Source organism: Coenobita brevimanus, chromosome 14 (genome assembly GCF_032717465.1).
Source record: "Coenobita brevimanus isolate Jiangsu-jjx chromosome 14, ASM3271746v2, whole genome shotgun sequence".
NCBI classification, from domain to species: domain Eukaryota; kingdom Metazoa; phylum Arthropoda; class Malacostraca; order Decapoda; family Coenobitidae; genus Coenobita; species Coenobita brevimanus.
The window spans coordinates 46,904,295-46,929,124 of record NC_136967.1 but is presented as its reverse complement, the minus strand read 5'-3'; the positions used below and the strand labels follow the sequence as shown (position 1 = coordinate 46,929,124).

Below are 24,830 nucleotides of genomic sequence, written 5' to 3'. Positions count from 1 at the left end.
ACTGTAACGTTTTTGTTTAATACACTAACAGAAATCAGACAGGGACTGAGGAGTGTTGACATGAAAATTAATGCTAAGATGCTGCCAGATATATAGAAAAGAAAGTATGAAAATAGCAATGCCTGTGCTGCTGGAAAGGGGGACCATTAGATGTAAGGAAGAAATGAGTAGAACAGTAATGACACAGACCATTTTCACCCAAAAGATCATAAGAAACTGTAGCTCTGTAACAGCTGAAAATTTTACCCATCCTACTGACATTCTATCTATCTATCTATCTATTGCCAGACGCCTCAATCCCGTTTGGGGTGACCACAAACAAATCGCCTCCAAGTCGCCCTGTCCCCCGCCATTTCACTGCCCTGCTCCCAACTCACACACCCCTCTCTCATATACCTCTCCACCCCATCCCTCCATCTCATCCTCAGCCTCCCCCTCCCTCTTCCCCCCTCCACCTCACTCACATACACTCTCTTCGTCAGTCTTTCACCCTCCATCCTCTCCATATGGCCAAACCACATCAGTGTGTTCCTCATAACGCTTCCTATCACATCCACATCAACACCACAACGCTCCTTTATATCCTCATTCGTCAGCCTGTCTCTCCATGTGACTCCACAGGCTCCTCTTAAATAACTCATTTCCACTGCTCTCACTCTTGACTTGTGTCCTTCCAACAAAGTCCAAGCTTCACTTCCGTACGTTAGAGTTGGTATCACAATACTGTCATGTAGTAACTTTTTCACTTCCATGCTTACTTCCCTGTTTCTTATCACTGCTTTCAAAGAACCAGCAACCTTTCTTCCCTGCTGTACCCTTTCAAGCACTTCACCCTCCAAACCTCCATCCTTACTCATCACACTACCCAAGTACTTAAACGTACTCACATTTTTCAATTCCTCACCATCCAACCTCGCTGAACATTCACTGACTTCACCTCTCTCAAAGACCATCACTTTACTCTTCCCTACATTCACCTTTAGATTCCGTTTCTTACACACTCTCCCAAACTCATCCACCAAGCCTTGCAGCTCCCCTTCGTCTTCACTCAACAACACAGTATCATCTGCAAACAACAGTACAGGGAGTTTCCAAACACTATCCTCTCTCACCAGGGCCACTCCAACATCCACTACCCTACCTTGTACTTCTTTTATTACCCCATCTATGTACAGATTGAACAACCATGGAGACATGACACATCCCTGTTTCAACCCAACTTTCAAAGAGAAAAATTCACTTAGTTCACCATCATTCCATACTCAAAAATAGCTAAAAAAAAAAAAAAAAAGAAAAAAAAAAATAACCCACTGGAGCCTCTCACACATTTCCCTGGACACTCTTTATTCCTAACCTTGTGAACTGATGCATGAAAGTCAAGGAACGATGAAACCATATTATTGTACTGAATGAGAGAACACAAATATTCAGTAAATGACAAATTATTTCAATTTACCCTTACACTTGATTCTGTAGCTTTTTTTTTTTTTTTTTTTTTTTTCAAGCTCCATTCTAACGTTAGTGTTCAGATTTTCTTCTAGGCTTAGAGTAACAATAATACTCATACTCCATAACAGCATTTGGCCCATGTTTTTGTTATACAAAACATTTGCTTATTTGGAATTAATTCATATAAAAAAAATATCCTTTATACATATGAAAATAAGTATAAAGCTCTTTAGATTAGAATGGGCATCAATAAAGCAAAAGATTAATGCTCAAGTTTGTCCTTTAACCCCTTGAGTCCAATGATGCCTTTTCAATCTGTTCTTACAACAACCAGATGAACAGAGGCGGTATTTGTTTTTTTAATCCATACACCATATTACAGGCATCCTCTGCTCATAAAAAAATCTGTAACAGTTGGGCCTGAACTGCTGTAGGTTGAAGTTTGAGGTCCGGGGAAGCGAGTTCCGAAGAGAATCAGTTTAGGAGATATTTTTGCTACTGGTGGGATACGATATAGCCTCCATTAACCCTTTCACTGCTAGAGATAATTCCTTGGCTGAATATACCCAGCTGGTGGTGGAGTGATTAAATGAAAATTACATCATCGGACTGAAGGGTTAACCTGGGTTTTGAAAAAATTATCTGCTCACCAATCAGATTTTCATTTTTAGACTGTGCAATATACCATAGCAATTGATCCTGAAGCACCACAACTAGTGCATTAAACAGATTCACTGCAGAAAATAAAGACAATTCCATCTCTGTGGCAGACAATGCGACACACCTGATCCCCAACAAACTTTTAGATTTTTTTTTAAGCATTTACCAAGCAATTCTTTCAATGAAATGTACAAAATAGCATATACAGCCTTTGTTATGTTGTACCCACTGTCCAACAGTATTTGGCAAAGGTAACAATATTTTCAGGTTACAGCCAAATGATTCAAGCAATATTAACGATTTAGGAAATATACCTGCTCGCTCAATACAGTATAATTTATCACAAGAACAACTTAAAATGCATTGGGGTATAATATCTGGCCTCAGGTATTGGTGAATTCCAACTTAAAAGCTTGCTAAATCTCAAACCAATTAACTCCTTCAACCCAATTACGTATTTTCTGCTTTATTCTGTTCACTTCAATTATGCATAAAACTGCAATCTCTCCATCTTGAATACTGAGCTTTTACGAAAGACTAACACTTACGGGGTTAAATATCAAGTCAGTTAAAGCCTGGAGTAAATTTCCATATACCGTACAGAAACACCATTTAGAATGCGGTAAAAATCCTAAGTATTTTTACAAACATCCATAAAAGAAAGATAACCAAAACTTACATTATATATATATATATATATATATATATATATATATATATATATATATATATATATATATATTATCAATTATCTTCCACATTTAGATATATCTTGTTTTTGGATGGTGGTGGTGGGCCTAGTTATAAGGGGTGCTTGGGTAAACATGTTCGTAACCTGCAAAAAGAAAATAGGATGAAATGTTTATGTATCGCAAGAGCTTACGGTATAAAAAGTGCTGGTAAGAGACACCTTCATGTGGAGGCACTGATCCCACTGGTCAACAGTAATACTGACGTTCCAGTGGCAGCAGCTGCCCACACCAGGATTTGTAGCTACACTTCACTCTCATGGTAGTATCTCTCTGGACCAATGATTGCTATCCATCTACTAATACTTGTATCTGTTCATGTAACCATGCATAAAGCTACTATAGTGGCGGCGCGCGACTCTGAGGTTGTTATTATCGTGCCCTGGCAACCTACCATTCAAAAGTGTGTCTGATTTCGTATATAATATGAGACGCATGTGATTCGTGTATAATATGTTCGTGGATATTAATATTCGTGTATAATATATTCGTGCATAATAATATGATTCGTGTATAATATGATACGAAATCAGACGCACTTTTGAACTGTAGATTGCCAGAGTATGATAATGACAACCTCAGAGTCGTGCCCCGCGACTATTATCTCTTCATCAGGAATGCCTAACTGTGACAGGAGATTTACAGTACGAAGTAAAATTAATTGCTGGTCACAAATAAGCAGTGTATTATGGAGTGGATGTACAATCACAGCATCATCTTATTCTGCCACTGAACTACAGGGAATTAAGCTGAAATAGGACGAAATCTCCGCCTTGTGAAAATGAATGAAGAATACCTATTAACACTTTCTCGTTCATATTCACCCCCTCTCGAACTCACCACATAACCCTATTCTTTTCTGGCTGTCATAGCCCTTTGTGCACATCCGCAAAAGCTTTATGGATTCAATGTATCTTTTGTATTTCCAGAAATTTGGATTTTTTTGTGTGGAAATAAATAATATAGTCATCCTAATCTGACTTTGCCTCAAACTGTCATCTCTCCATCTCGAATGCTGTGCTGTAACAGGAGATTAACACCAAAATATAAAGCTGTTTACAAAATTGTGTTCTGAAAAGCAGGTAGAACTGTGACACAAACTACAGAAAAACAAAATTTGAGTCAAGTTACTGTGAAAAGGGTATAACGTGATGGAATCAAACACACCTGAGGCACCCAAAGAATGAGAAAGTGTTAAGGGTTATCAGGATCAATGAGGTTATCAAGACATTACTCAACATCTGCCACTGCATGAGCCCTGACGCCACATTTTTGAAGGAGTCCATGATGCTCTGAGACTAGCCGATCTTGCACTTGATGTGCCCATATAGGTTACCGCCACTCAGGGTTACTGCAATTACCACCACCATCTGAATAGCAAGAGTGATGAGTGTTACAAGTGTGGCTACATTATGGTACTAAAAAGCTACATTTAGGTATCCTTTCTACGATGCCTGCCACAAAACTGATCATCGCTTTTTTTTTTGTTTTTTTCCCTTTCCCTCCCACCAGCCGTGCTATCTGGACAACTCACTCATTGGTACGGGCATGTGCTGCAACTCTCGAATCATTGAGGTGGTCAACGAGTGCTCTGGTGGTGGCAGCCATGTCTGTCACAGTCCTGATGTGTGCCAGGGAACCACGCTCCTCGATGCATATGGTCGCTCTCTCGTAAGTTCACCATCACATCAGTGTGTAATAAGTGAAGACAATTTTTAATTTTTATAAATCTATCGGAGAACCATGCTTTTGGAGAGATGCAAGTTTTTGGAGGGCTAAGCATATAAGCAGCTTGTCTTGAGTGTTGTTTCTGGAATGTTTAGAGTGAAAATGGATGGTGTTTCTTGAACCAATGTGTGAAGGAAAAATGCAGCCTTCAAAAATATGATTCTTAAGTCTGTCATAAGATTTGCATGCCTAGAGTTAAAAAATAAAACTCCTGAAACAAATGCCAAGCATCCTTCAAAACTCCTAGTGTTAGGCTGCTTGAGAACCTGATTCCTTAACCCTAAATCGATCTACAGAACTGACGACTGTTGATGAAAGAAATCTGATCCTAAATTAAGAATCCCCCCACGGTACCTAGACAGCTAAATATCTAAATCATTTTTATTTATTTTCTTCCTCAATCTTGCTACCTTGGTGAAGGCTCTACGGGTCTTTGCTGCGAAAGTCCCGAGCCAGCCAACTGCTCTAACAATAACGAGTACTTCTGCGCGCCTGCCGGTAGTTGCCAAGGAAGTATTCTGCCTGATATCTGCGGTGGGGACCAGGTGGGTATCAGTGCCTAGGCCTCATCAGGATTCCATGCTCTTGGGTGGTGAGCGAATGAGTGTGTGGCCCATTTATAAACGGCGGGGAACAGGTGGGTATTGACATGGGCACTCCGTTAGTGATATGGCATCAGGATTCCAAGGCTTGAGTGGTGAGAGTGTGAGCATGTGGCCAATTCGACTGGGCTTCCTTTGGCTATTATTTCTATTATTTTTGTTCAGTCCTTTTTTTTACTCTTGCTACGGCTCAGCATTGGACACCAAAATGAGGACAATTTTAAGGATAATAAAAGTGAACATAGAGACAATCCCTACTCAGCAACAACCCTCCCAAACCATCTATCCACAGACAATCCCCACGCAACCCTCTTAAACAAACTATCCTTCTTCCATAACTATCACAGAAAGAATCCCTACTCATCAACAAACCTCTCTCCACAGGCCTGCTCTCTCGGTGGCGGTGGCTGGCGTGTCTGCTGTGAGACTCCCAAACCCGTCACACCTGCTCCACCGACACCGCTTTCTTCTGTGCAGAGACGGGCACTTGTCAGGGCCAAACCAAGCTTGATATTTACGATGGCATTCAGGTGAGTAGACAGTAGGAGAGATACAGGTATAGGTTTGGGGGTGGGCAGCAAATGGCAGGGGACAGGGCGACATGGAGGGGGTGCTAGCTGAGGGAAGGGCAGTGAAATGGCAGGGGATACGGCGACATGGAGGGGTGTAAGTTGAGGGGAGGGCAGAGAAATGGCAGAGGATAGGGTGACATGGAGGGGTTGAAAGTCTGGGGGGAGAGTAGCAGAACTGCAGTGAACAGGGGCGACATGGAGATTTGTTTGTGGCCACCCCATACGGGATTAAGGCGTCTAGCCATAATTATAGATTCAGCTGAGCGGTCCTATACTCCTTTATCCTTTATTTGGCCCAGATTGTGTCCTTTTGCAGCTTATCTCACGTAGTTCAATGGCAGAAAAAGATGATAGGGCACTAAGTATTTTCCATGGCACTTTTTTGTGACAACCCACCTCCTCTTAAAATCTTAGCTACGTCCCTGCTGATATCTTAAATATCTCTCTCTATTTTCTCCAGGATCTCTAACTCTTTTTCTCCCCTCCTCACAGCTGTTACCTAGGTGGCGGGAGTACTGTGGGCGAGTGCTTTGAGTCTCCAAGGGTGGCAACGTGTCCAGGAGGAGACATCTGTGTGTGTTTTGGAGACTTTGCTGGCATCACGGTGGTCAACGATTATGGAAACGAATAAGTGAGTGTCCGTGTGTGTGGCTCGTGTTTATATAGGTTTGTGATTGCTTTTTTTAATGTTTGGCTGCTTGATTTGGTGTTTATATGTTCGATCAGCAAAGCAGTAATATTGATGATGGAGGAGTGTGGTTGTGTTGGTGTATTAATGGTGATGATTGAGTGATAGTGATGATAACGATGACGACGATGATGATGCTAACTCTCGTCCCCCCCACAGTACTGTGACCTTGGCAAGAGTTCTAATGGTACCTGCTGTAACCCCATTACCTGCTCTGCTGAAGATAAGTGTCTCACCAAAGACAAATGTGATGTGCAAGCCACTGATATTAGTACTGCTACTGCAAGTACTTAGACAGACACACACACACACACACACGGCATCGTCGGAGGTGGACGTCTGTACCAGCGCTCCATACCAGCTCAACACGGCCAGAGGCATTACCTAAATAAGTATCTTTGAATGAGTCAAGCTCTGTATCAGGTTAGACTAAATGATTTTTCATTATTAAAAGGAAAAGAAATAATAAGTTTAAACAACAAAGAACCACGATGCGTTGAGTCAGCTGGGTTTGTTTATACTACAGCAAGACGGGGAAAGCGTGCATACTTTGTAAATACACACTCTGTTCATTTAGTTTTACAAAATGGATACATATTTCAGTAAAACAAATTTGGAAAAAAAAAAGGGATAAAAGTAAAAAGCAAAATGATGATTTCTACCAAGAACTGGTTGAAGTGGAGACTCACAATAGACTGGTTGAACGTGTACACAAACTAGAAATGGCTTTCAAAAATGAAATTGATGAAATAAAGAAGCAAATGCACTTGCAAAAGGAAGAGATAGAAAAACAGGGAAGGGAGGCCAATAAGAAAGACACAACCATCAGTGAACTAACAGTGGAACTGAATACCCTTAGGAAGAAAGTGAGTGAAATGGGAAGTACAGTAGTTAATCACGAGAGTGTTATGGAAGAGTTAAAAAATGACACAGAGACAATTAGACAAGCAAGCAGTCTTATGGACCAGAGCAGTGATATTGAGGAGAAGATAACACAGGTGAATGAAGCTGTGCAAAGCTACAAAAATGATGTAGAAATCACGTATGCTGAAATGGTGAAAGTAAAGAAAGACTTAGAAACAAGGGTGGAGGAAAAAAACATTAAAAAGGAAGTGAAAAGAATAATCCAAAACAATCCAAAGTTAGTCAGAGATTCAGTAGAAATAAATAAATCAATAGTAATCACTGGTATAGAAGAGGAAGAAATTAAAAACAAAATCACTAGAGACAAAAAGGAGATGGCAAATGTAATAACCTTACTGAAAGAAGTATCAGAGGAAATCTGTAGTAAAGACACAGAGGAACACAAAAGGTTAGGGAAATACGAGAAAAGCAAGACAAGACCTCTAAAGGTGACTTTCCAGAGTGTAAACACTGTGGAAGAGATACTAAAAAATGCAAAGAATCTTATGGAAAAAGAGGAGTTCAAAAATGTATGAATAAAAAGATGTCTAACACAAGAGGAACTGGAATTACTGAAAGAGAAAAGGGAGGAAGCAAAAACAAAAAATGAGGGGAGATCAGAAGAGGACAAGAAGAAATTTTTTTACAAAGTAATAGGATTGCAGGTACGAAAGTGGTACACAAACAGGATGGAAGAAAAAGGAGGAAGTTAGTAGAACCATGTCATGACAAGTATATAAACAAGATGATAAAGTTGATGTACTCAAATGTGGATGGAATGGTATCTAAATTACTAGAGATGAATGATTATGTCAGAGAAAATGAACCACAAATAATATGCCTAACTGAGACAAAATTAACACCAAGGATATCCAGTGACATACTAAACTTAGAGGAATACAATATATGGAGAAGAGACAGAAATTTAAAAAAAGGAGGAGGAATTATAATATTAACTAAGAAAAATCTAAAAGTCAAGGAAATAAACCTAGATATACCATCACAAGTAGAACTGATTGCAGTAGAGATCGGCACATCTGAAGGTAAAGTAATTGTAGCCAATTTGTATATGCCACCCAGATCAAACACATGGGAAAGAGACGAATATGAGGACCTGGCAGAGAGTACAATTCAGAGTATAAGATCCTTGCTACATAAAATGGAAGAGAAATCGGAAAGAATTATACTAACTAGGGATTTCAATACAAATATAAATTGGAATACTCTAGATATAAATAGCCAAGAAAGCTGTTGGGACCAAAAGCTCCTGGATCTCGTACAAGAGTTTTTCTTAACACAACATGTGAGGGAAACCACTAGAAAAAGAGGACTTGATGTACCTTCAGTGCTAGATCAAATATTTACTAGGCAAGAAAATGACATTGACAGTTTAAAATATCACCCTCCACTCGGCAAAAGCGATCATGCAGTACTAAATTATAACTTCAGGATTGCATATGACATAGTAAACAGCAATGACAGTTACAAAAAGAGACTAAACTATATAAACGGAAATTATCAAGACCTAAAGAAGTATTTCTTAGAAGTTGATTGGGAAAATGAGCTTAGAGGACAAGATTTAAATTCTGTATATAATAAATTTTGTGAATTTTACGAAATAGGAGTCCAAAAGTACATACCACAGCACAAAGAAGCAGATAAGAAAATACAGAAATGGTTCAATACAGAATGTAAAAAATCAAAAGAAAGAAGAGATTTGTTATGGAATACATACAGAAGACACAATAGAGAAAGGGCGTATAATAATTACAAACAGGCAAGAAACGACTATACAAGAATAAGGAGGGAAGCCCAAAAACAGTTTGAGGAGGACATGATAAATAAAAGTAGTGATCAACCAAAGCTGTTTTACAGCTATATCAGAAGCAAAACCAAAGTAAAAGATATAATACAATCCATCACGGACGAGGGAATCACTTATACACAAGAGAAAGATATTTGTGAAGCACTAAATAAGAATTTCCAATTAGTTTTTACAGAAGAAAAAAATTTTGAGAGGGAATATGTGGAACACGCATGTCCACACATACTACCAGATATACAAATAGCAGAAAAAGTAATACAAGAGGAGTTAAGTAGATTAGACAGAGGAAAAGCAAGTGGTCCTGATGAAATTTCATGTTGGGTGTTATGAGAATGTGCAAAGGAGTTAAGTAAACCATTATTTTTAATTTTCAAGAAATCCTTGAGTCAAGGGAAACTACCTGATATTTGGAAAAAAAGCAAATATAGTCCCCTTATTCAAGAAAGGAAATAGACAAAATCCTCTCAACTACCGACCAGTATCACTGACCAGTGTTGTAAGCAAGGTATTAGAAAAACTTATAAGAAAAGCTTGGGTAAATCATCTAGAAGAACACAGTATGATAACAGAAAGACAGTTTGGTTTCAGAAAAGGAAAATCATGTGTTACTAATCTGTTGAGCTACTATGACAGAGTAACAAACACAATACAGGAAAGGGAAGGATGGGTGGACAGTATCTATTTAGATTTCAAGAAAGCTTTTGACACAGTACCACACCAAAGACTTTTATGGAAGCTGTACCATCAAGGAGGAATTCGAGGCAAACTGTTTTGTTGGATGCAAGACTTTTTCATAAAAAGAGAAATGAGGACAGTACTAAGAGGAAACTACTCATCATGGAAAGAAGTGACTATAGTAGCCGCAGCGAGAAATGAACGCTGTGGTGGGGCAGGCGGGATGACCGGGGATTCCCCCACTGTAGCCATATCCACATGTCACCGACCATCGGCCACCGCTGCAGCCCCGCTCCATGATCCTTACCCTGTGTCTCTGGCTTTCTCTTTCTCTCTCGGTTTCTATATAAACTGGTGTATTTCCGAAACTAATTATGAAATTATTATGACTTTTGTTCCACACCACCTTTGAGATAAAAATCAAGGAGAGTTTTCTGTATAAAGGTTTCCCCCCCCTCCTAAATGTGGCATATGAGCGGGGGAGTGCGGCCTTGCTGATACCTCCGCCTGACCTATAATTATACACTCGCCAGAACTGATCTGCCCTCAGACAAGGGGGGGGGAAACCTTTATACAGACAACTCTCCTTGATTTTTACCTCAGTGGTGGTGTGGAACAAAAGTCATAATAATTTCATAATTAGTTTCGGAAATACACCAGTTTATATAGAAACCGAGAGAGAAAGAGAAAGCCAGAGACACAGGGTAAGGATCATGGAGCGGGGCTGCAGCGGTGGCCGATGGTCGGTGACATCCTACCTCTATGGTCGGTGACATGTGGATATGGCTACAGTGGGGGAATCCCCGGTCATCCCGCCTGCCCCACCACAGCGTTCATTTCTCGCTGCGGCTACTATAGTGGAGTACCACAGGGTTCGGTGCTGGCACCAATCATGTTTCTAGTGTACATAAATGATATAAACAGTAACGCTGGAAATGAGAGCTATCTGAATATGTTTGCAGATGATGCAAAAATACAAAGGAGAATTACTAGCACAGACTCTTGTAGGAAGCTACAAGAAGAATTAAATAAACTTCATGAATGGAGTAGTACATGGCAAATGGAATTCAATGTGGACAAGTGTCATGTAATCAAGTTTGGTAAAAGTGGAAAAAGACCTGATTGGGATTATAAGTTAGGAAATAAAACCCTATACACATCAGAAAGAGAGAAAGATCTAGGTGTGATTATCAATAACAGACTATCTCCGGCTTACCACATCAGCGAGAAGGTACGGAACATGTATACACTGATTGTAAATATGAGAATAGCATTCACATACATAAATGAAGACATGCTAAGAAGGATAATAACATCATTCATTAGACCAACCCTGGAATATGCATCAGTAGTCTGGAGTCCTCATCTCAAAAAGCATATAGACAAGATTGAAAAAGTTCAAAGGGCCGCTACAAGATGGATACCAAGCTTAAGGGACCTAAGCTACGAAGAAAGACTAAATAAACTGAATCTACCAACACTACAGGAGAGAAGGAAAAGAGGTGATATGATTCATTTTTCATTCATTGCCAGACGCCATGTATCCCAGACGGGGTGGCCAAGGGCTTAGAGTTAATTGTTTTACAGGGAGGGGCACTAATCCTCCACCAGCCCCACTTGACACGTAGGGATGCCAACAGCATCTGGTGTTCCCAGGTGGTCACCCATCCAAGTACTAACCAGACCCAACGTTGCTTATGCTATATAAGTGCATATCAGGAAAGGAGAAAATAGACATAAATGATTACTTAACATATGAAGAAGCATCAGCAAGAGGACACTGCAAAAAACTGCATAAGAAGAGAGGTGATAAAGACGTAAGGAAATTCAGTTTCCCAGACAGAGCAATTGATCAATGGAATACACTACTGAATGAAATAGTGTGTGCCAAAACAATTCACAAATTTAAGGATATGTACGATAAATATGGTCTAAGACAAGGGAGAATACGAGCTTGACTCATTCCTGTAAAGATACAATTAGGTAAGAACACACACACACACACACACACACACACACACACACACACACTCAGATCATTAAAATAACCATTCGGGTACAGTATATATCTGTACCAATCTGACGAAGATGATGATATGTTTGTGGATCCTGTCTCACACAATCTTTTGAGTGGGAATTAGGGTTGGGATGAAAATGATGTGATAACTATAATAATAATCATAATAATGATAATAATAATAATAATAATAATAACTCCCACAGAACTGTTACCTGCCAGACACCGTGACTGTGGGCAAATGCTTCACGCCAAAGGCACCTCCAATTTCCATCCACGACACCTGCTCGGATGACAGCATTTGCCTTCCGCAGATCCTATGCCAGTGTGACATCCTCTCCCTAGACGACCAGTTCTACCCTTACAGCACCGACAGTTCCTGGGCCCATTGCAGGGTCAGCGGGTCCGGCCTTGCATCACCCGGAGTCTGCTGTTGTAACCCTGTCATCATTCCGGAGCTCCCCCCACCAGTGCAGAAGTGCGGAGTCCGAAACTATGGCCTCGACACCCGCATCCAGACCCCTAAAGGCCCGCACAACAACTACCAAGCCCAGTTTGCTGAGTTCCCCTGGCAGGCTATTGTCTTCTTCACCAACTTCACCTTTAAGGGCAGTGCCTCTCTCATCAGTGACTTGTGGCTCCTGACAGCCGCCCACTGCGTCAACGGCTACACTGCCAAAGACCTCATGGTTCGACTGGGAGAGTGGAAGGTGGACAGCTACGACGAGCTGGGCAACTACCACTCTATCTACGTCCATCCAGGCTTCAACTCCGGAAACCTGCACAGTGACATTGTCCCGATCCGCCTGGAGAAATCTGTCAACTTCCAGTACCTCATCAATGTGGTCTGCCTCCCGGAGCAGGGACAGTTATTCTATGACCAGACCAGATGCTATGCCACTGGCTGGGGCAAGGATACATTTGGTGGTGGATAATACCAGGTCATCATGAAGAAGGTCAACCTGCCATTGATCAACCACGGAGAGTGCCAGCAGTATCTCCAAAAGACACGTCTGGGACCCTTCTTCATTCTAGATAAGTCCTTCCTCTATGCCGAAGGAGAGGAAGGGAAAGACGCTTGTGAGGGTGACGGTGGCAGCCCCCTGGTGTGCCAGGACCTTTCTACTAGCCGCTACGTTCTCACCAGCATCACAGCCTGGGGTATCGGCTGTGGTCAGAAGAATGTTCCTGGCGTCTTTGCCACAACACCAGCAGTCCATCAGAGTGTACGGTAAGTAGAAGGTTCATGTAACTTTGGTATGTATTCTTTCTGGTGAAAGAGGCCCCATACTACTTCCTGTCTAGTTCAATTCTGCATACAGCACGGGACTATTCTCTTTATGCTACTTATGCGAACCTACATTGGTACTAAATTGAAGGAAACAGCGTATTGAAAAATGTGTAATACGAAAAGAAAGAAATCTCTAAGGAAGGTGTACCAAGAAGCCCCATAACCTAACGATAATATGGTCCTTTGCAACAGAACTTAACCCGTCACGTCCCGAGGTTTTCCGCACCTCCGACATCCCCCAGTCCCGAGGTATTTTCGATTTTTTTTTTTTTGGCTAAAACCTTCGCTTTTGGTAAGAAACATCGAAAATTCATAGAGAAATCGCTCACCTGAGGTTTAAAGTGCCCAATCCAGGTAGGAGTTCCTCCTTACCTGAGTGGGTTTTCTAACATGCTGGCACCAAAGAAAACGAGTTCTATGGGAGGGTAACTATTTTATCCACTCATAAACGGTATTTATGTATTTACTTGGTACGAATGTATATGTAGTATGACAGTATATTGGTTTTCAAGCAGTAATAAAGGCATTATAAGCATTGTTTCACTCACTAACTAATCACCATACCTGACCTATTTTTGCCACACTACCTGATCATTATTTCTGGCTGTTTCTTCTTCTAATGCTATGTAAACATTGTCCTCCACATTGTCATCGATTGGGGAATCACTCTGGCCCTGAATAACTTTACTAGCCAGGTCACTGGTAACAGGTCCTTTGCCAAGACAATGGCGTGAGGGGGGGGGGGGGGAGGTTATGCAGTGTAAGGCATTGTCCCTGCTTGGTATCTTGTACAGGAATAGAGGAAGGTGTCCCGTGTATACATACGAAAAATCACGTGCGAAAATTGAAAATTGTGCAAATTAGGTACCTTGCAATTGCACGACGTACTGGTACGTCGCCGGGACTGGCAAATGCAAATCGTGGTGACGTACCCATACGTCGTCGGGACGGGGCGGGTTAAAGCTGTACCCATTGGATCAAGCACCAAGGTCGTACCCATGGTCGTATCTTTATCTGTATGCCTATATTCTGAAAGCTGTGATCATGAAGAAGAGGCGGCTCCAGATTTTATTTTTACTATAAACTGATTTTTAACCGCTCCTAGACAGAAAAAAAAGTCACTGAGAACAAAAAAGTTTCTCATATCCAGAACGAATTTTAGCAGAATTTTATAATACCCACCCAGAAAGCCATAACCTCGGCCTCTCTACCTTCGCAATCTCTGCTTTGAAATACGAACCTAATTAAAATTTTTACGCCAGCTGAGAAATACCCCAAACACGAGTTGAACAAAATGATCTTGCCTATTTATATCAGACATTTTTGGATATTATAAATACTCATATGTTATAGTCTGTGATTATACTTTTTTGTATGAAATAAATGATTGGTTGACACTGGTTTGTTACTTATCCCAAATGATTGTGGTGGTGATGGTGATGGTCATGGTCATGGTGGTGGTGGTGGTGAAGGTGGTGAAGGTGGTGATTGTGAAGGTGGTGATGGTGTTGGTGGTGATGGTGTTGGTGGTGGTGGTGGTGGTGGTGATGATGATGATGAACTAGTGTTCAGGTAATATGACTGTGCTAATAGCAATGTATTAGGGCCCATGAAGCAACATGTCAAAGTGTAAGCAGATGTAGAGTTCAGGGCCTCTAACATAGAAGTGTCCAATATTTGGTCACGAACTGACACACGAACACACACACACATACACACACAAACACACACACACACACACATACAAACACACACAACACACACACACACACACACACTCGCTGGTGCAGTGGTAACGTTCCCGCTTGCCAACTGGTGGACGGGAGTTCGCGCCTCGCTCAGGTTGCGAAAAGTTTCACTGACGAAGTGGGTGGTTACTGTCCCCCTTGAGCAAGGGGACGGGTGTGTGCGTGTGTGAAGGTCACAGCCTTGCCCTTAGATTGGACTATATGAGCTCTCAGCTCCCTTCCGGATGGGTAAAAAGCTGACGATCACGACCATCAAGTGATCCTGACCGACCCGGTGAATTACACACACACACGCACGCACGCACTCGCGCGCGACTATACTGAGACAAGACATCAGTCTAAAGGGGTTCCACACATCCTTCCGTAACCTCTTCAAATCCGTGCAGTCTTTCCACTCTGCCGAGCTAAAATCCGGTGTAGGTAGCAACAATGCAGGGAAATAGCCACCCGAATCACAACCGAATTCAAGATGGCGTGGGTCTCCTAAGCTCCACCTTCGTTGCGATTTTTTCTTAGCGCGCGTTGTACCGTTCCTCTTGCAGTGAGGGACAGGGTGATTCAAGAGTTCCTTCGTCTCGATTTTTCTTGTAGTGAACTGAGGGAGGCGCTGGAGAGGAACGCCTTCATGTAGTGGCACCGATACATATGGTCGGTGGAGCCACTCGGTTATACAAACGTCTCTTAAGTTACTCCCTATCCCCCGAAAGGAGGATAATGGTCTGCAAGAGGGGCAACTTCAGCATGCAGTCCACTAGTTTCACATTCACACGAGTCTAAGGTGGCGGCTTCTAACTAACTAATGCAACTACTACTACTACTACTACTACTACTACTGCTATTACTACTACTACTACTACTACTAATACTGCTATTATTACTACCACTACTGCTTCCACCACTGCCACTATTACTGTTACCACTACCATTGCTACTACTACTGCTACTACTACTGGACTGAGGTTGTAGCACCATTTGTGGGGCATAGTAAGCATCTTTGTTCACTACGTTACATTGCAGCATCAATAAATCCACCAAGAAGAAAGAGGTGGAGAGGAGGGGGAGATGGGTGACTTTTATATTTGCTTGTACGGTGGAAGGTGGGCGGGATCTGGCTCAAAACACTGCCATCAAGCATTACTGGACATATTTCATGCTGACTGTTCCACCGCGCCTGGCGACCGTGTCTTCTCAAGGCAACACACGCTTGGGTAGACTTGGCTGCATAAAAACTGGTGATTATCTGTTGTCATTGGTGATGGGAGGGAGTGTGAGTGGGAGTTTGGGTATTTTTGATGCCTCTGTGCTGTACGAAACAACAAGGAAGACACAGACAGGCAAGTGAGGAAGTGAAGGGACGCTGTGGTGTTAAAGTGGATGTGGAGTTACGTAAGATATAGACAGGCAAATGAGGAAGTGAAGGAGCACTGTGATGCTCATGTGGATGTGAAGTTACGTGGAGAGACAGATAAATGAGGAAGCGAAGGAGCGCTGTGGTGTTTATGTGGATGTGGAGGTACGTGGCGAGACAGACAGACAAATGAGGAAGTGAGGGAGTGCTGTGCTGTTGATGTGGATGTGGAGTTACAGACAAATGAGGAAATGAAGGAGCGTAGTGGTGTTGATGTGGAGTTACATGGCGAGACAGACAGACAAATGAGGAAGTGAGAGAATGTTGTGATGTTGATGTGGATGTGGAGTTACGTAGAGAGACAGAAAGGCAAATGAGGAAGTGAATGGGAGCTGTGCTGTAAATGTGGACATGGAGTTACGTAGAGAGACAGACAGAGGGATAAGGAAGTAAAGGAGCGTTGTGGTGTTAATGTGAATGTGACTGAAAGTGTTAAGAGAAACACTTTGTGGTGGTTTGGCCAAGTGGAGAGGATGGAGAATAAGAGACTGATTAAAGGAGTGTATGTGAGCGAGGTGGAAGGGGGGGGAGGGGCAGGGGGAGATCAAGGATGAGATAGAGGGATGGAATGGAGAGACATATGAGAGATGGGGGTGTGATTTTTATGGTGAACGGCCAAATGATAGAGGACAGAGCGACGTGGAGGCGATTTGTTTGTGACCACCTCTTACGGGACTAAGGCGGCTGATAGATAGACAGAGAGGAGAGTTGAAGAGTGTGTGCTTCGATGGTATGTACATGTGGAAAGAATGGATGTGAACAGAGAGGTGAAAAGGAGTATGTGTGAGAGAATTTGAAGGTGAGAGAATTGGTAGGCCAAGAAGGTGATGATGATGATGATGATGATGATGATGACGAGGAGGAGGAGGAGGAGGAGGAGAGGAGGATGGTCTTTGGAATTCTGGTTGCGATGATGATGATGATGAAAATGATAACGATGAAGATGATGATGATGATGATGACGGCGATAATAATGATCATGATGACTGATTACATACCCACCCCCGCTTCAACAGAATAAAACACGGATAAAACGGAGATAAGGCAACACGTCAACCAAGACCACAACAACTAATCAGACGCACTCGACTCACGGGCGGAGATAAACGACTGACATTTTGGATTTAAATTCGTAACACTTCTTCCTAGGCGACTTACTCTGCATACACCTTAACACGCCCTTGTACGGTATTTATATCATTTCAGAATCGACGTCGTTTGCATCAGTAATATATATTTGTTTATCTATCTATCTGTCTGCCTATGGCCAGACTCCTTTATTTCGCAAGAGGTGGCCACAAACAAATCGCCTTCATATCACCCTGCCCTCTGTCATCTAACCTTTCCCTCTCTATCTTAGTCACATCCACCTCTCTCATATATCTCTCCACCTCATCCTTGGTCTCCCCCTCTCCACTTCACTCACATACACTCTTCTAGATGGTCTATCATTCTCCATCCACCCTCTTTCATCTATCTCTCCATCCCATCCCTCCATTTCCTCTTCGGTCTTCTGCTTACCCTCCCTCCCTCCCTCCACCTCACTCACATGCACTGTTCTAGTCAGTCTTTCATTCCCCATCCTCTCCACATGGCCAAACCATCTTGGAGTATGGCTGCCTGGAGTACAAGACACCACCTGGCATGCCACTCAGTGCAGATACACGAAGGTAGCATTACATTGCGTGAGTGGATGACCAGCACCCCCACCTATGTGCCCTGAAATCCCTGCAGTTGGTTTGTTTTCGTCTGGCAGAAATGAATCATTCCGACAACTTGATTACTAAGTCTTTATATTCGTCATCATGTTCCCCAGACCATCATGGCCGTCCCAGCACTGCCATTTAACACCAAGAGCCACATGGAGGAGATTGCTATGTATCCTATGAAATGTTGTTACTCCACCTGAAACATTCTAACCACTCGACTACCAGGCATGGCAATATCCCTAATTCATTTTTATATTCCCATCCCTCTCCACAGACCAGCATGGCTACCTCAGCACTGCCATTCAGCATTGAGGACCTGACGGAGGAGGACGCTGAGTACCGAAAGTCTCTTGGCCTACGCGAGATGACCTGGGGGTACGTGCGTACCAAACCGGGAGGTCTTGTACTGCCTCTTGGGTAAGTTGCTGGAGTGACTTATTTTGTTAATTGATGAAGCAGTTTGTTACATGCACTAAGCAAACAGGGCCTTCAGATCTCTTCCTTATGGGACTAAATTTGTGGTGTTTAAGCCACTGTCAACCTAAAAGCAGGGGTGTAGCTAGGATTTAAAAAACTGGGTGGCCAGGCATAATTATGATGCAGCCCAAGGCAAACTCTTTGGAGGTTCGAGGACATTCCACTAGAAATATGGGGTAGCCAGCATCACCCCAGCCTTCCCCTCTGGCTATATCACCTCTTGAAATGGCTAAAAATACAAGTAATTCTTTTTTCTATCTTCCACAGGTATAAGAAACTAGCTGCCAACTTCTACAACTTCTAGTTCCGCAGCAGCGACATTGTTCTTCTCTCGTATCTCAAAAGTGGCACTGTGTAGACCAAGGAGATTCTGTGGACCATGACGCACCTTAACGAACTCCATCTGGCTGATGGGCAACACACTGATGACAGGAACTACTTTATAGATCGAGTGAGATTTCACAGATTTTTTTTGTGTTGTTGCTACTGCTGTTACTGCCCAACACTCATTTGGGTATGAACTCAGTGGATTGCAGGCTGAAGCTGCTCCTCTTCTGCAGTCCACCATCCCTCTTTGGGGAACAGGGAGAGAGATGAGAGACATTTGTATAACCGTTGTTTGGTTATACTCGTGCCATCACATGAAGGTATCCCTCTCCAGTAGTACAGACTGGTCATTACCTGTATATACCTTTCTCCACCGTTTCTCACAGGACATGTTGTTGCCCCACGTTCCCGGTGATCGCTTCCTAAATACAACTAGATTCCCGGTGGAGTGTCCAGGGGCAAACAAGGAAGACGGGGTGGTGAGGCAACTAGCGGACACTTATAAGGGCTTGCGAAGACTCATTTCATCCCACCTCACCTTCTCGCACCTCAACCCATCCCTCCTAAATAATTCCAAGGTAATTCTGCAATTGACATTTATACTGGTCCTGTCCAACGTCATTCGTCTCCCCTCTATCCTGCTCACACAGCCCCTTCCCTTACATACCTGTCCACTCTATCTCTCCATCTTATACTCAGTTACCCCCTCACCTTTACCCTCTCAGCCTCACTCACATACGCACTCCTAGTCTGTGTCTCAGTATACCTCACCACCCCATGCTTCCATCTTATCCTCAGTGTCCTCCTCCTGTTCATCCCTTCCACCTCACTCACATACACTCTAGTTTAACTCTCACTACTCATTATCCAATTATCTCTCACATCTGCACAACTCAACATGTCCTTGCTGCTACACAGGGATGCCTTCATGTGGTGGCACTGATATGAGCGGCTCTAGTGCCTAGTCATACAAATGTCCTTCAGCTCCCTCCCTATCCCCCACAAAGATGTTGGTGGACTGCAGGGGAAGGGTAACTTTAGCCTGCAGTCTACTGGGTTCACATTCACACAAGTCTTGGGTTGCAGCTACCATAACTACTAACATGTTCTTCCTTCCTGATACATGCTTTATCCTCAGTCTCCCTTTTCTTCTCCTCCCACAACTTTAGCCTATAGTCTACTGGGATCACATTCAAACAAGTCTTGGGTTGGAGCTACCACAGCTACTAACATGCCATTCCTTCCTGATACATGCCTTATTCTCAGTCTCCCTCTTCTTCTCCTCCCTAAGGTGGTGTATGTGGCAAGGAACCCAAAGGATGTCTGTTTCTCCTGCTATAACTTCTTCCACGACCTAGGCATTATGGAAGCAGGATTGGCCAGCTGTGCGTAGCTTTTCATGAACGGCGAGCTGCCCTACGGGTTGCATCATAAACACCTGCGAGAGGCACTGCAACACAGGGGGCATAAGAACCTTCACTTCATGCTGTATGAGGATATGAAGGCGGAGCTTCGAAATCTCACTTCTTTCCTTGGGCTTGGTATTGACGATGATGGATTTTAAAGATAAGACCAATGGCATATGATGATTTATTTTTAGACTACATACTGTAAATCCCTTGATTACCCATGATTCACGGATATGCGGATGTCCACAAGGAAAGAGGAAACATGAAAATATACTGTATGAATACATGAAAAGTGCTCAGAAGATTTTTGTGTCTCTTTTTTCCTCGTTGATATAAGTACATTTCTATATTTTATTTCCCAGACAACTACATTCAAGTTAGGAAAGACTTTTAACGGTGAAAGCGTTCATGAACGCTACATAAAAAGACTCTCCCATTCCAAATGTTTCTCCTTTGCTTTGTAAAATCACACCTGGAGACAACAACAACAAAGTGAAAAATACATCCTAAGACAGACGGTGCTAAGCCTATGAAACTGTATGCAATATGCTCTCAATAAACCTAGATCACTGTATCCCAAAATAACAGCAACAGCATATGGTAAAAGGAATATAGTGGCTTGATTAATATGGAAAAAAAAAGACTGAAACAATTCTATTTCCCCATCTACAGGGTCGCAGAACACACGAAATTTGAGACGATAAAGGCTCGAGAAAAATCCATTCCGATCGTACCCATGACTAACAAAGGGAGTTTCTTTCATAAGGAAAGTGTTGTTGGGTGGTCAAAGAATGCATCACAAGAGGTGGATGCTAAGATGGATGCATGGATTAGGGAGAACTACAGTGATATTGATATTTTCAAATGAAGAAGAAGCACACACACACAGACATACACACACACACACACACAGACACACACACACACACACACACACACACACACACACACACACACACACACACACACACACACACACACACACAACAAGATGGTATGCAGATCATCATCATCCATATCTCTTTTCCTGCACTTTGATGGAGTGAGACAGGGTCCAAAGAGCCAGGGGAAAAAAAAAACTAAAAAATGAGAAACTAACCCAAAGTCTGCCCAAATGAATGTGCCTAACTCTCATTCACCCATCGTTCAAGCCCCTGAAATATGATTATATAATAGGATCAATGAGAATGTGAGAAATAAGGCAGAGTGTAAATGAAGTGAGACGGGAAAACTATACAGACAGGAGGGGAGAGATACAATGTGAGAATGGAAAGGGAGGGGAAGAAGTGAAACACTAGAGATGAAAGTCATCACTGTTCGACAGAGGAAGGGGACTGTAAATGAGAGATATGTCAAAGTGTGTGTGCGTGAGAGAGAGAGAGAGAGAGAGAGAGAGACGGTGAGGCGAAAGGAACGAATGACAACTTAGGGGGGAATATGCGACGATGAGAGGGATATGGAAAAATGTGAGTCAGGAAGAACTACCCATACCTGAAATACGGTCTGAAACAGTCAAGGTCATTGCTAATCCTCCAGTTATACTTCTGGGTGAACATGGAGTCTGACCGGTCCTAGAGTGTAAAAACAGGCAGTTTATTGTGGAAAAGAGATCGTTATTGAGTAGGGAATGATGCTACCAAATGTCGTTTTGGTGAGGCCACCACTCACTGGATAGGGCACAAAAAATGGAAGATTATAGAGATGGACTTTAAGAAAACACGACAACGACGACTTATATTTTGGCAACTTACTAACCGTTCACTACAGTGACGTTCCTGTATCATAGCACCTCCACAAGATTTTTCAAAGTTGACAAAATTCAGCTGTACTGAAGGCGTTTATGAAGGGTACACCTTTCTAAGGAAGACGGAAGTCATTTTCTGTGCCGAATAAAGTTGTCTGTCAGTGTTAAACATAAGGTAAAACAGACGTCATTGACTAGAATGGACTTTGGAAGCTGTATCTAACCTTATAGATAGAAGAAACCCTCATTAAGCTGCATATTATCATTTGCTGTATCAAGAAACAAAATAATGTAAAATTAACAGGATAAATAGAATCATAGCGTATAGGTTAAGATGCGGCTGCAAAATGACTTACAAAAAAACTATTACTTGTATATGTGTACAACAGTAGCCAATGAGTGTGTCATGCATATTACGGAGGTTATTCTCCAGGGCATAGAAGCATACATTCCTCTCTCATATCCTTTGACTAGTGCAAAAAAGCCTTGGTTTATTCGCTTTTTCTAATGCTGTCCACAACAAGAAGAAGGCCTATAAAAGGTACCAGAACCAACCCATCCCTGAATAACATCTTTTTCATGTTTCTGCCCTGAATCGTGCTAAGTCTGTTCTCCACTCTGCTAAAAATAATTTCATCCGTACTAAATGCTCTCAACTCTCCAACTCGAATTCTTCCCGTTCCTGCTGGAACCTTGCCAAAAACCTTTCTAACAACTTTATCTCATCATCCTTCCCTCCTTTTTGCTACTCTGATGGCTCTGTAGCTTTTTCTTCTACTGATAAAGCAGATCTCTTTGCTCAGACTTTCTCCTCCAATTCCATCTTATCGATTCCGGTGCTATTCCTCCCCCTCTGATGGCTGCCATTAAAATTTCCTCAACTGATGTATTTTCTACCATCACTGGCCTCAGTACTAACAAGGCAAATGGGCGTGATGGGGAACCTCCTGTTGTCCTCAAGAACTGTGCTTCTGTGCTTACACCCAGCCTAGATAAACTCTTTCGCCTTTGTCTGTCAACTTGTACCTCTCCTTCTTGCCAGAAGTTTGCTTTCATTCAGCCAGTCCTAAAGAAAGGTGACCATTCCCATCCCTCTAACTATCCCCCAGTTGCTTTAACGTCATGTGTCTTAAAAGTTTTCGAGGCTATTCTTAACAGAGAAATCACAACCTTTTTTCTGATCATCAGCATGGGTTCCGTCAGGGACGCTCCCCTGGCGATCTTCTCATTGACTTTTCAGACTCCTTGTCATCCTCCTTTCGGGACTTTGGCTTTGCCATTGCACTTGACATCTCAAAGGCTTTTGATCGAGTCTGGCATAAATCTTTAATTTCCAAACTGTCTTTGTACGGTTTCTTTCCTTCTATTTGTGCCTTCATCTATAGCTTCCTTTCTGGTCGTTTTATAGCTGCTGTTGTAGATGGCTACCATTCTTCTCAGACTAGGATATGCACAGATAGCCCTGAGTTAACGGTCATTACTCATACTTTTGACCTGTGATGGGCTGTGCATCACTAAGGGTCCCTGTTAGTTAAGTGGCCACCATCGAGATTTTTTTAATTTACTAGGGGTCACTGCTTCAGGAGGTGACTTGTGTGCTTGTCCCACATGGGAAAGTTCCTAGTCTCAGTGGAATGAATGGAGCTGTTGCCTGATTGACTGCTGCCTACCTTAATAGTGCCAGGCAAGGCTGCCACACCACCTGTGAACATCCACACTGTGCAAATTTCACGCTGTGTCCGCAGACGCCCTGTTAACTCAACGTACCCGTACATAGTGTCATGCATTAGTTATTTATTTATTCGATTATTCATATTACTTTACTACTTACTCTTTCAGGTTATTCATGCTGCTGGTTTATAGATAATGTATTGAAGAATGTAGCTTTTCCTTTGCAGTCTTTCCTGTGAAATTTCCATGTCAGTTTTTCCATGCTGCATGGTGTTTTTTCTCACTTTTTTCTTACCAGCTTTAACTGGAGGGTTTGGAGGCGGAGGGAGCCTTCTTGCTTTACTATCCTTATCCTTCAGCATGTTTAGTTAGATCTCTTAATCATAGTCTACTCTGTAAGAAACAGCCTTGAAAGGACCATAAGGTCTGTTGCTGTTTGCTTTCCTTTGTACTCCTTTATAGCTCTATCATCAGTGGTGTTCCTCAGGGCTCTGTTCTATCACCAACTCTCTTTCTTTTATTCATCAATGGCTTAAGCTGTACATCTAACCCTATCCACTCCTATGCTGATGATTCCACCCTTCACCTTTCCATTCGGTTCCCGCAACCTCCATCCAATCACTTACTTCAACAAACAAGGGATGAGGCTATGGCACACCAAATGTCTGACTTGGCTCGTATCTCTGACTGGGGTAAAAATAATCTCGTTGTTTTTAATGCATCAAAGACCCAGTTCTTTCACCAGTCAATCCAACAAACTCTTCTACAGCAGTACCCTCTAATATTTAATAATATCCAGCTCAATCCTGCACCATCCATAAACATGCTTGGGGCTTCATTCTCTCGGGATATATCTTGGAAAGATCATATTACATCTCTTGTAAAATCTGCTTCCAAGAGATTAGGAGCGCTAAACCGACTCCATACCTTCTTTACCTCTGCACAGGTGTTGACTTTATACACAGCTATATTCGTCCCTGTGTAGAGTACAACTCTCATGTGTGGGGAGGCTCCCAAAATACATCCCTTCTCAATCGGATGAACTCAAAGGCTTTTTGTCTCATTAACTCTCCACCTTTTAATTGTTCCCTCCCCTTACTGGCTCCCTCTGTCTCTTAGCTGCATTGTTGCATCTTTATCTCTTTTCTATCGCTGCTTCAATGGTCACTGCTCATCTG

The 24,830-nt window shown here is 42.4% G+C and overlaps 1 pseudogene; it reads left to right on the top strand.

Annotated features, from left to right (window-relative positions):
* Positions 1-4,406: 4,406 nt before the first annotated feature.
* Positions 4,407-18,805, top strand: LOC145390391 (uncharacterized; annotated as a pseudogene).
* Positions 18,806-24,830: the final 6,025 nt, after the last annotated feature.